Raw genomic sequence first — 12,155 nt, forward strand, 5'->3', positions numbered from 1 at the left:
ATAGTCTCCTTTGGGGAATGGTGCTTTTTTAGGGGCGGGAAAGAGGAGAATAGGTAGTTCATGTGATCCTAACATTAACTGTGTTTTAACACATTGAAGCAGTAGCAGAATATATAAAGAAGCACCACAGTCTGGATGAGGAAGAAGAAGAAGAGGAGGAGGAGGAGGAGAAGACAACAAAGGGGATCAAAGAGATTAAATTATCAATATCAAAGACTAAAGCAAAAAGGATTGCCATAGAATTAACACTTTCATTGGGCTCTATGAGCTTAGAAAACTAAGTTTAAGGAAATCGATCAATGTGCAACATACCTATAGAAAATCATATTACTATCATGTTTTTCATGTGCAGAAGCAAAGAAAACGCAAACTATGATAATCCTGTTCTCCTAAAATAAGCACCTGTGGTGACTATTTTCTTTTATTTATCATCAAAAATAGGAAAACTTTTGTTTCATTTTTTTTTATTGGGTCCATATCTTGGTTGAATTCATTCTGAGGGCCTTCAGATTCCAGTTTGAGTTTACAATGAAGACTCTTAGAGTAAATAGCACATCTTGTTCAAAGTACTACATGCCTCTTGATTGTCTTGTGAAAGGTATTTGTTTTTAGTTCTTTGGAGGAATTGTTATTCCATGTCTTGCTACTATGTAGCAACTCATAAAATTTTAGTGAAGAAAGGTTGGATTTGTGCTTACACAAAAAAATTCTGTGTCAATAAAAGAGCTTTTTAATTTCTTTTTTTTTTTTTATACCTGCACATGGATAATTTTTTTTTTTTATTTAATAGCCTTTTATTTACAGGATATATACATGGGTAACTTTACAGCATTAACAATTGCCAAACCTCTTGTTCCAATTTTTCACCTCTTACCCCCCCCCCCCACCACCTCCCCTAAATGGCAGGATGACCAGTAGATGTTAAATATATTAAAATATAACTTAGATACACAATAAGTATACATGACCAAAACATTATTTTGCTGTACAAAAAGAATCAGACTCTGAATTATTGTACAATTAGCTTGTGAAGGAAATCAAAGATGCAGGTGTGCATAAATATAGGGATTGGGAATTCAATGTAATGGTTTTTAGTCATCTCCCAGAGTTCTTTTTCTGGGTATAGCTAGTTCAGTTCATTACTGCTCCATTAGAAATGATTTGGTTGATCTCGTTGCTGAGGATGGCCTGATCCATCAGAACTGGTCATCATCTAGTATTGTTGTTGAAGTATATAATGATCTCCTGGTCCTGCTCATTTCACTCAGCATCAGTTCGTGTAAGTCTCTCCAGGCCTTTCTGAAATCATCCTGTTGGTCATTTCTTTTTTTTTTTTTTTTTTTTTTTATATTTTTTTTTTTTTTTATTTAATAGCCTTTTATTTACAGGATATATACATGGGTAACTTTACAGCATTAACAATTGCCAAACCTCTTGTTCCAATTTTTCACCTCTTACCCCCCCCCCCCACCACCTCCCCTAAATGGCAGGATGACCAGTAGATGTTAAATATATTAAAATATAACTTAGATACACAATAAGTATACATGACCAAAACATTATTTTGCTGTACAAAAAGAATCAGACTCTGAATTATTGTACAATTAGCTTGTGAAGGAAATCAAAGATGCAGGTGTGCATAAATATAGGGATTGGGAATTCAATGTAATGGTTTTTAGTCATCTCCCAGAGTTCTTTTTCTGGGTATAGCTAGTTCAGTTCATTACTGCTCCATTAGAAATGATTTGGTTGATCTCGTTGCTGAGGATGGCCTGATCCATCAGAACTGGTCATCATCTAGTATTGTTGTTGAAGTATATAATGATCTCCTGGTCCTGCTCATTTCACTCAGCATCAGTTCGTGTAAGTCTCTCCAGGCCTTTCTGAAATCATCCTGTTGGTCATTTCTTACAGAACAGTAATATTCCATAATTTTCATATACCACAATTTATTCAGCCATTCTCCAACTGATGGACATCCATTCAGTTTCCAGTTTCTAGCCACTACAAAAAGGGCTGCCACAAACATTCGTGCACATACAGGTCCCTTTCCCTTCTTTATAATCTCTTTGGGATATAATCCCAGTAGTAACACTGCTGGATCAAAGGGTATGCACAGTTTGATAACTTTTTGAGCATAGTTCCAAACTACTCTCCAAAATGGTTGGATTCGTTCACAACTCCACCAACAATGCATCAATGTCCCAGTTTTCCCGCATCCCCTCCAACAATCATCATTATTTTTTCCTGTCATCTTAGCCAATCTGACAGGTGTGTAGTGGTATCTTAGAGTTGTCTTAATTTGCATTTCTCTGATTAATAATGACTTGGAGCATCTTTTCATATGACTAGAAATAGTTTCAATTTCTTCATCTGAGAATTGTCTGTTCATATCCTTTGACCATTTTTCAATTGGAGAATGGCTTGATTTTTTATAAATTAGAGTTAATTCTCTATATATTTTGGAAATGAGGCCTTTATCAGAACCTTTGACTGTAAAAATATTTTCCCAGTTTATTGCTTCCCTTCTAATCTTGTCTGCATTAGTTTTGTTTGTACAAAAACTTTTCAGTTTGGTATAATCGAAATTTTCTATTTTGTGATCAGTAATGATCTCTAGTTCTGCTTTGGTCATAAAGACCTTCCCCTTCCACAGGTCTGAGAGGTAAACTATCCTATGTTCCTCTAATTTATTAATAATTTCATTCTTTATGCCTAGGTCATGAACCCATTTTGACCTTATCTTGGTGTACGGCGTTAAGTATGGATCAATGCCTAGTTTCTGCCATATTAGTTTCCAATTTTCCCAGCAATTTTTATCAAACAGTAAGTTCTTATCCCAAAAGCTGGGATCTTTGGGTTTGTCAAAGACTAGGTTGCTATATTTGTTGACTGTTTTATCCCTTGAACCTAATCTATTCCACTGATCAACTAATCTATTCCTTAGCCAATACCAAATAGTTTTGGTAACTGCTGCTCTATAATATAATTTTAGATCTGGTACAGCTAAGCCACCTTCATTTGATTTTTTTTTCATTAATTCCCTTGAAATTCTTGACCTTTTGTTTTTCCATATGAACTTTGTTGTTATTTTTTCTAGGTCATTAAAATAGTTTTTTGGGAGTCTGATTGGTATAGCGCTAAATAAATAGATTAGTTTAGGTAATATTGTCATCTTTATTATATTTGCTCGCCCTATCCAAGAGCATTTAATATTTTTCCAATTGGTTAGATCAGACTTAATTTGTGTGAAAAGTGGTCTGTAATTTTGCTCATAAAGTTTCTGATTTTCCCTTGGCAGATAGATTCCTAAATATTTTATATTATCAGTAGTTACTTTAAATGGAATTTCTCTTTGTAACTCTGACTGTTGGATTTTGTTAGTGATATATAAGAATGCTGATGACTTATGTGGGTTTATTTTATAACCAGCAACTTTGCTAAAGTTGTGGATTATTTCTAATAACTTTTTAGTAGAATCTCTGGGGTTCTCTAAGTATACCATCATATCATCGGCAAAGAGTGATAATTTGGTTTCCTCATTGCCTATTCTTATTCCTTTAATCTCTTTCTCAGCTCTTATTGCTAAAGCTAGCGTTTCTAATACAATATTAAATAGTAACGGTGATAGTGGGCAACCTTGTTTCACTCCAGATCTTATTGGGAATGGTTGCAGTTTGTCTCCATTACATATGATGCTTACTGATGGTTTTAAATAGATGCTGCTGATTATTTTAAGGAAAAGTCCATTTATTCCTATACTCTCAAGTGTTTTTAATAGGAATGGATGTTGGATTTTATCAAATGCTTTTTCTGCATCTATTGAGATGATCATATGGTTTTTGTTAATTTGGTTATTAACATGGCCAATTATATTGATAGTTTTCCTAATATTGAACCAGCCCTGCATTCCTGGTATAAATCCTACTTGATCATAGTGTATTATCTTGGAGATGATTTTCTGTAGTCTTTTTGCTAATATCTTATTTAAGATTTTAGCATCAATATTCATTAGGGAGATTGGTCTATAATTTTCTTTCCATGAGAACTATTTGTATCTAACCTGTTGCAGAGCATATTGGTCCGATCAGTTACACTCAGATACAATGTAACTGAACTTTAACATAGTAAAGTCATTTTGGTCCTCTTCTAGAACAAAGGACAACAAAACAATTTATTATTGTTTCTCAAGGAATCTTGGTGTATGGATAGAAAAAAAACTTTTTGGTAAACAAAACAAAACAAAAACCAAGCCCCTGTAAAGTGGTATTTTGTTTCCCTAAATCAAGTATTATTCAGAGACTAATGCACAATAAGCCCACTGGGATTTAATATTTTTTATATCTTTCATGTGTTTATGAGATAGTAAAGATGCAGTCCATTTTGGAATATTGCTTGAGAAAGTCTGTTTTTCTTTTAACACTATTTAATAATGGGATATGAACTTGATTTTTAGATACATAATTCTCATATTATCACATTTAACAAAGAGCCTTTTACATAGAAAAGTTTACATCAAAAGATAATAAAAAATACAAATTTATTCCTTCTCCCAGCATGTGTGAGACATAATCCTTTATCCCCTTTGTACTACCTCAGTCTCTGGGGAGGGGAACAGGGTCAGGTTCACCCTTTAGCTCAGTTCCCACAGAGCACATTCCCAGTTGTAAGTCTGAAAATCCCTCTTAAGCTTGAGTCCCAGGCATCCTTGGCTTTTTACAGTTTCCATGACAGACTAACAGGCTGCACCACCCTGACTAGAGTCCTGTCTCCAAGTTCACCATGACTTGTACTCCTCTTCCAATGAAAATCACTTCCTGACACCTGAAACTGAGGACAAATAGCACAAAAATCAAAACAAACATTCCTAGTCCATTTTTCATAATCCAGGTTAAAAAAGAAAAATCAGAGCAGAGGGGATAGGAGTCATAAAAGTACCACAACCAAAATGATAATGGTGGGGAGAGGGGGTGGGGGGAGGAAGGAACAGCTCCTTAGTCAGTTTTAAAAACACAGGTAGTCAATCAAAGGGGGCTGCCCTATATATAAAATAGAGGATTTAGTGTCTTCCATGTTAGAATTTATACCCAATTCTAAACTAAAAAGCCTGGGTTACACATAATGAAAGAATAGACATGTAGTATTAGGACAAGTATGGTGAATTTGATTTGTATTTAAAAACACTGGATATTATTTTGATACATGACTTTATCTAATCCTTTTTTTTTCTGTCCTTTGTATTTAGAAATACTTACATTTGTCAATATTTGCTAAATGTATAATTTTAAAAAGAACATTAAAAAGAAAAAAAGGGAAAATAATGGCTACCTTATCTATTGTTAAAATTACTTTTATAGAGAAAGCAACACTACTTCAAACAGTGATTGACTTAAAATTTGACTTCAAATAAAGACACCATTCAAATTATTATCATCTTAAGGTCCAGATATTTGATAATAATGTAAAAAAAATACTAGTTGTATTTTAAATGATAGGAAAGCAAAGTAAACTTAAAGATTTTTTCCTTCAAAGATGCTTCCTTATTACATTCCAAAGATCTCCTCAATCTTTATCCTCCTTGCACTTTTACCATTTGGACCAGTGGACTACTCCCTGCTATTTGATACTTCTTCTTCCTTTAGTCTTTGTGACATTGTGGACCATATTGGAAAAGGGAGATAAACCCCTTCTCCTAATGTTCACCATCCTTGTAACAGCATATCTGAAGCATTTTATTTGAGACAAATGGAAAGCCTGAGCCACAGAGTTTCTGGGTTATTAATAACCAATTTATTAATTAGGCTAGTTGATAATCAATAAATTGTCAGTGGTTTCTCTCAGTAACCAGAGGGAAATCTTTGATCACAGAATGCTTAAATATCTTTGGAAAAGGTGATGGGGGTGGGAATGATGGTACTTTCTTTTTTTAAACTTAATATCCTTTTATTTACAGGTTATATGTATGGGTAACTTTACAGCATTAACAATTGCCAAACCTCTTGTTCCAATTTTTCACCTCTTACCCCCCACCCCCTCCCCCAGATGGCAGGATGACCACTAGATGTTAAATATATTAAAATATAAATTAGATACACAATAAGTATACATGACCAAACCGTTATTTTGCTGTACAAAAAGAATCAGACTCTGAAATATTGTACAATTAGCTTATGAAGGAAATCAAAAATGCAGGTGGGCATAAATATAGGGATTGGGAATTCAATGTAATGGTTTTTAGTCATCTCCCAGAGTTCTTTCTCTGGGCGTAGCTGGTTCAGTTCATTACTGCTCCATGGAAAATGATTTGGTTGATCTCATTGCTGAGAATGGCCAGGTCCATCAGAACTGGTCATCATATAGTATTGTTGTTGAAGTAGATAATGATCTCCTGGTCCTGCTCATGATCTCATTGCTGAGAATGGCCAGGTCCATCAGAGCCTTTCTGAAATCATCCTGTTGGTCATTTCTTACAGAACAATAATATTCCATAATATTCATATACCACAATTTATTCAGCCATTCTCCAACTGATAGGCATCCACTCGGTTTCCAGTTTCTAGCCACTACAAAGAGGACTGCCACAAACATTCGTGCACATACAGGTCCCTTTACCTTCTTTATAATCTCTTTGGGATATAAGCCCAGTAGTAACACTGCTGGATCAAAGGGTATGCACAGTTTGATAACTTTTTGAGCATAGTTCCAAACTACTCTCCAGAATGGTTGGATTCGTTCACAACTCCACCAACAATGCATCAATGTCCCAGTTTTCCCACATCCCCTCCAACAATCATCATTATTTTTTCCTGTCATCTTAGCCAATCTGACAGGTGTGTAGTGGTAAGAATGATGGTACTCTTGAAAGGTGGAAATCAACCCTGATAGTAAATAATTAATGGAATTGTGTGTGACCATATTAATGAGGAGGTGGACTAAAAGTCTTCAACTTTCCCTGCTGAGAACGTATATGACTTGTTCCTGATACTCAGTTATCTCCAGCACTCTGGACAAAGGAATCCATCTCTACCCAGACTAGTTTGATTGATTTGGGCCTTCATGAACTGAATTTCCTTAGACTGCAATGAAAGGATATAAGAGTATAGACTCAATGCTTTAGAACTGGAATGCACCTAGATTAGATTCTATTGACACTATAAACAAAAATAAGGTCATCTAATTGGGTAGGGTCTGGCTTAAGATCATGGAACTTGTATCCTGAGGATTAGTTCAGTCTCATTTGTCACCCTTCTCCTTCAGAGACTGTCTTAATGATCTACAAAGATTGGTCCTTGAATAAAAAAAAAAAAAAAGCAGAAGGGAAAAGTCCTCAATTCTAATTTAATAATTGATTGTCAATATAATAGAAAAATAACCAATTTTCTCATATTCAGTTCTGTGGATCAAATTTTGAGGACTTCCATAAACTGAAGCATGTAGAGATGTGTATAACCAGGGTGATTTAATAACTTTAAACAAGTGTATCATCAACTGAAAGAAATTGAAATTACTTTGCTTAAAGGAGAGAAAAATTGTGTATGAGGTGAAATAGCTTTCTGTAATGCTGGAAGATAATGTAACCTTTGAAAGAAAAGCTAGTATCAAGGAGGGGAAATTAGAGGAAAAAAAAGTCAGGATTTAGTTCAATTAAATAAACATATTAAGTGTTTATTTTACAAAGTACTAGGCTAAACTAGGGATCCAAAGGACTGATGTCTGATATCAGAAAACTTATTTTCTACTAGAGGACAAGAACATTTACACATATACTTGTAATCAAGGCAATTTGAAAAGTGAGAGAGCACTAATAATTTGGTAAAGGAGAGAAGATCAAGGAAGGCAACATGGTGATGATGGCATTTGTATTGTACCTTGAAGGAAGATGAGAGCTTTTAAATATAGAAATAGAGAGCATAAATTTAGGCATAGAAGATGGCTTATGTGAACTTTGAAGGAAGAATATACAATATTCATTTCAGGGAAACAATTAACACTTTGTTTTGGCTAGTACATAGAATACATAAAGGGAAGTAGTATGAAATTATATTCCAAATACAATTTAGAGATAAGTGGGGAGAAAAAGCCTTCAGTGCTAGACTAAGGAATTTGTATTGTATCCCAAGAGTAATTGTGAAACAATGAGGACATTATTTTCCACCTGTATAGAAAATAACAGGAAAAGGAGATAGACACTAGAATCTGCATGGTGGACTAGATATCTGCCAGATAGATAGCTAGGGCTTGCCTCCAAGCTTGTCAGCTTCTCCTTGCTCTTCTTCTTACTTTCCTCCCATTACATAAATAAAATTGCCTCTGTCCTCAGCCATCTCTTCTTCTCCCTCTTTTCCTTTCTCTGTGTTTCATGGCATCAGGTATTACCTCCATTGAATTACTACCAGTATTAGATCTCTAATCTTGACCTTTTCTCTGATCTTTAGTTCCATATTTCTTACTCATCCTGGATTTTTCTGCTTGAATCTTTCCTCATACATAAGACTTGATATATTCAAAACTGAAATAGATGGAAGAGAGAAGATAGGAAGGTGCCTTAGTTCTCCCCAGTTTCACTTGAACCAATGCTACATCAAGCCTCTAAACATATTTTGAAGTGACAGAATCCACAATAGAATGGATATCAGAAATAAAAACAAAAAGAGAAAGAATTTTCCAGCTTTAGTTAACTAAGAAGAATTTCAATAAAGGTCTGTTTTATTTGGGTAAAAGGGAAGCAAGCTCAGTCAAGGTGCAATGCCACAATTTAGCTGAAGGCTCTTACCTGCAGCACACGTCAGAAACTATGGCTCCTTAGTCCTAACTCAGCATGTGAGTGGCACAGCAGGTTAGTTATAAGGTTTCTAGCCTCAATACAGAAGTCAAATTGTGAGTTCTGGAACCCAGCACAACAGACACAACTGAACCAGGACAACACAGAGTAGTAGGGAAGATGCCAATACCTCCAGCCCCAGCATGGAAGGTCAGAGACAAGGTCTTTGTTCCCTAGGGGAAAAAAGTTTGGAACATTGTCTTCTGTACCATAGGATCAGAGCTCAACTTTTTAAAATGAACAAAAAAAAAAAAAAAAAAACCCAAAAGAATCCTGACCATAGAAAGCTACTATAGCAATGAGGAAAATCAGAACAGAAATTCAAAAAAGGACAGCAATGGGAAAACGACTGTCTGAAGCCTCAAGGAAGAATATGGATGGTTTAAGACCATATTTGAAAAATATTCTCTTGGAAGAGCACAAAAAAGATTGTAAAAACCAAGTAAAAGAGACAGAAGAAAAATTGGGAAAAGAAATAAGAGTAATGAAAAATTGTGGGGGAAATGTCAACAGCTTTGAAAAGGAAGTACAAAAATTGACTGAAGAAAACACGTTCTCAAAAATAGAATTGGTTAAATGAAAAAAAGGCTGAAAAAAAACCTCAGCTTCTTTAAAAGTAGAATTGATAAAAATAGGATGATGGGAAATACAGTTAATAATCATAACTGAATGTAAATGGGATGAACTCTCCCATAAAATGGACTGGATTAAAACCTAGAATCCTACAATATGTTGCTTATAAGAAACAAAGATACACACAGAATGGAGGTAAAAGATTGGAGCAGAATATATTATGCTTTAGCTGAACTGAAAAAAAAAATCAGGACCAGTGATCCTACTCTCAGACAAAGCAAAAGCAAAAATAGATCTAATGAAAAGAAATAAGGACTGAAGCTTTGTCTTTCTGAAGGGTATCATAGATAATAAAGTAGCATCAATACTAAATATATATGCACTAAGTGGTATAGCATCCAAATTCTTTTTTTTAATTAAAGCTTTTTATTTTTCAAAATATATGCATACACAATTCTTCAACATTAGCCCTTACAAAACCTTGTGTTCCAATTCCCCCCTTCCCTCACACTCTCTCCTAAATGCCAAAAAGTCCAATATATATTAAACATGGTAGAAATATATATTAAATCCCATATATGAACACATATTTATATAATTATCCTGATACACAAGAAAATTCAAATCAAACCAATAAAAAAAGGAAAAGTGAAGCAAAATAAAATGCAAGCAAACAACAACAAAAAGAATAAGAATGCTATATTGTGAACGACATTCAGTTCCTACTATCCTCTCTCTGGGTGTAAATGGTTCTCTTCACAATTGAATAATTGGAACTAGTTTAAATCATCTCATTGCTGAAGAGAGCCACATCCATCAGAGTTGATCATTATATAATTTTGTTATTGCAGTGTACAATGATCTCCTGGTTCTGCTCAATTCACTTAGCATCAGTTCATATAAGTCTCTCCAGGCTTCTCTGAAATCATCCTACTGATTATTTCTTACAGAACAATAATATTCCATAACATTCATCTACCACAATTTATTCAGCCAAACTCCAATCAATGGGCATACATTCAGTTTCCAGTTTCTTGCCACAACAAAATTATTTTCAGATAATGACACCAAAATATCTGTGCAATTGGAAACTAAATAATCTAATCCTAAGAATGGGTAGGTCAAACAACAAATCATTGAAATAATCAATAATTTCATTCCAAGAGAAAGACAACAGTGAGACAACATTTCAAAACTTACAGGATACAGCCAAAGAGGTTTCCAGGGGAATTTTTTTTTTAATTTCTAAACACTTATACGAATAAAATAAAGAGAAGATCCCATTGAATTGGGAATGCAACTAAAAAAAGCTAGAAAAAGAATAAAAATGCCCTTTTATGTTCCCACTTAAATACCAGATTGGAAATTCTGAATATCAAAGGAGAGATGAATAAAATTGAAAGCAAAAAAACTATTGAACTAATAAATAAAAGTAAGAGTTGTTTTAATGGAAAAGCTAATAAAACAGATAAATCATTGGTTAATTTGATTAGAAAAAAAGAAACAAGAAAACAAACTGCCAGGATGAAAAATGGAAAGAGTAAATTCAGGGGAAAAAAATAAAATACTATTAAGTGGGGAAAAACTAAACTATTGACCACCACCCAATTAGTTTTACCCCACCTCAAACCTGTTCCTCCCCCTAACTTCTTTATTTCTGATGACATTCCAGTGTATTAATTGAAGGCACCACTATCTTCTGAGTTTCTGATTCAACAAATATATTATCTTTCAAAAACCTAATCAGAGATTTTGGTATACTAGGCCCTGGAAGATAACATAAAATCCACCTTCAAAATAACTTTTTAAAGATCAATTTAGTTGAGGGTGGGAGTGATGATTGGGAGGAAGAGATATTAGGAAAAAAATTTAAATCTTAGAGTGTAAGGTGGAAAGATTCTTTAGGTATTGCCCTATAGTGAGAAAACAGACTCCAAGAACAATATTAAATTGTTATTGGAAAGGCTGCTGTTAGAAAGAGGAGGAGGAAGGACAGAGTTGGTCTAGGAATGAGTTTATCTGAATTGTTGGTACTATGGTGAAATAAGGGGACAGGAAGTAGGGCATATGATAACTTCTTGTTAATTAGATGTAAATTCCTATTAATTAGATATTAAATTCAATTGTTTCTATCTGATTTGGTAATTCAAGTGTTACGTGTCCTTTAAATTGTTGTGCCCTGAGAACAAGGACTTGGCTACATAGCCTTAGTTATAGCTATATTAAATTTGACTTTTTCTCCTCTTTTTCCCTTAGGTTGAATTATTTTACCAATCCTGTCAGTTTTACTATACAAAATCTCTTATATACATGCCTTTTCTATTCCCACTGTAATATCACTAGTTCACTTCCTCATTAACTGTCATCTGAACAATTTTACATCTTCTAATTGTTCTTCTTGACTCTATGCCTTGCTTATTTTTAATCAAATTAAAATACTATAGCTGAATCTATCTTCATTCCATTAATCATATAATTTTGCTTTGTATCTTAAGTTTCCAAATATGGCTTCAATCAACCTTTCCAACACTGTCTTATACTCACTGCCTCCAAATATTTTAACCAAATTGTATTATTCACTGTTCCCCTTTTTTAATCCAAGTCTCTATTGTTTTTACATTTTCCTTCATACTTGTCATTATGAGAGAATGACATCTTGACTTTCCTTCACCCAACTCTGCCAATAACCAGCTGATAAGTTTTCTCCATTCCTTCAAGATCTAATTTCAAGACCACCTTCTCCTGATGTCTTAAGATTACA

This window comes from Sarcophilus harrisii, chromosome 2 (genome assembly GCF_902635505.1).
Source record: "Sarcophilus harrisii chromosome 2, mSarHar1.11, whole genome shotgun sequence".
Classification (NCBI taxonomy): Eukaryota; Metazoa; Chordata; class Mammalia; order Dasyuromorphia; family Dasyuridae; genus Sarcophilus; species Sarcophilus harrisii.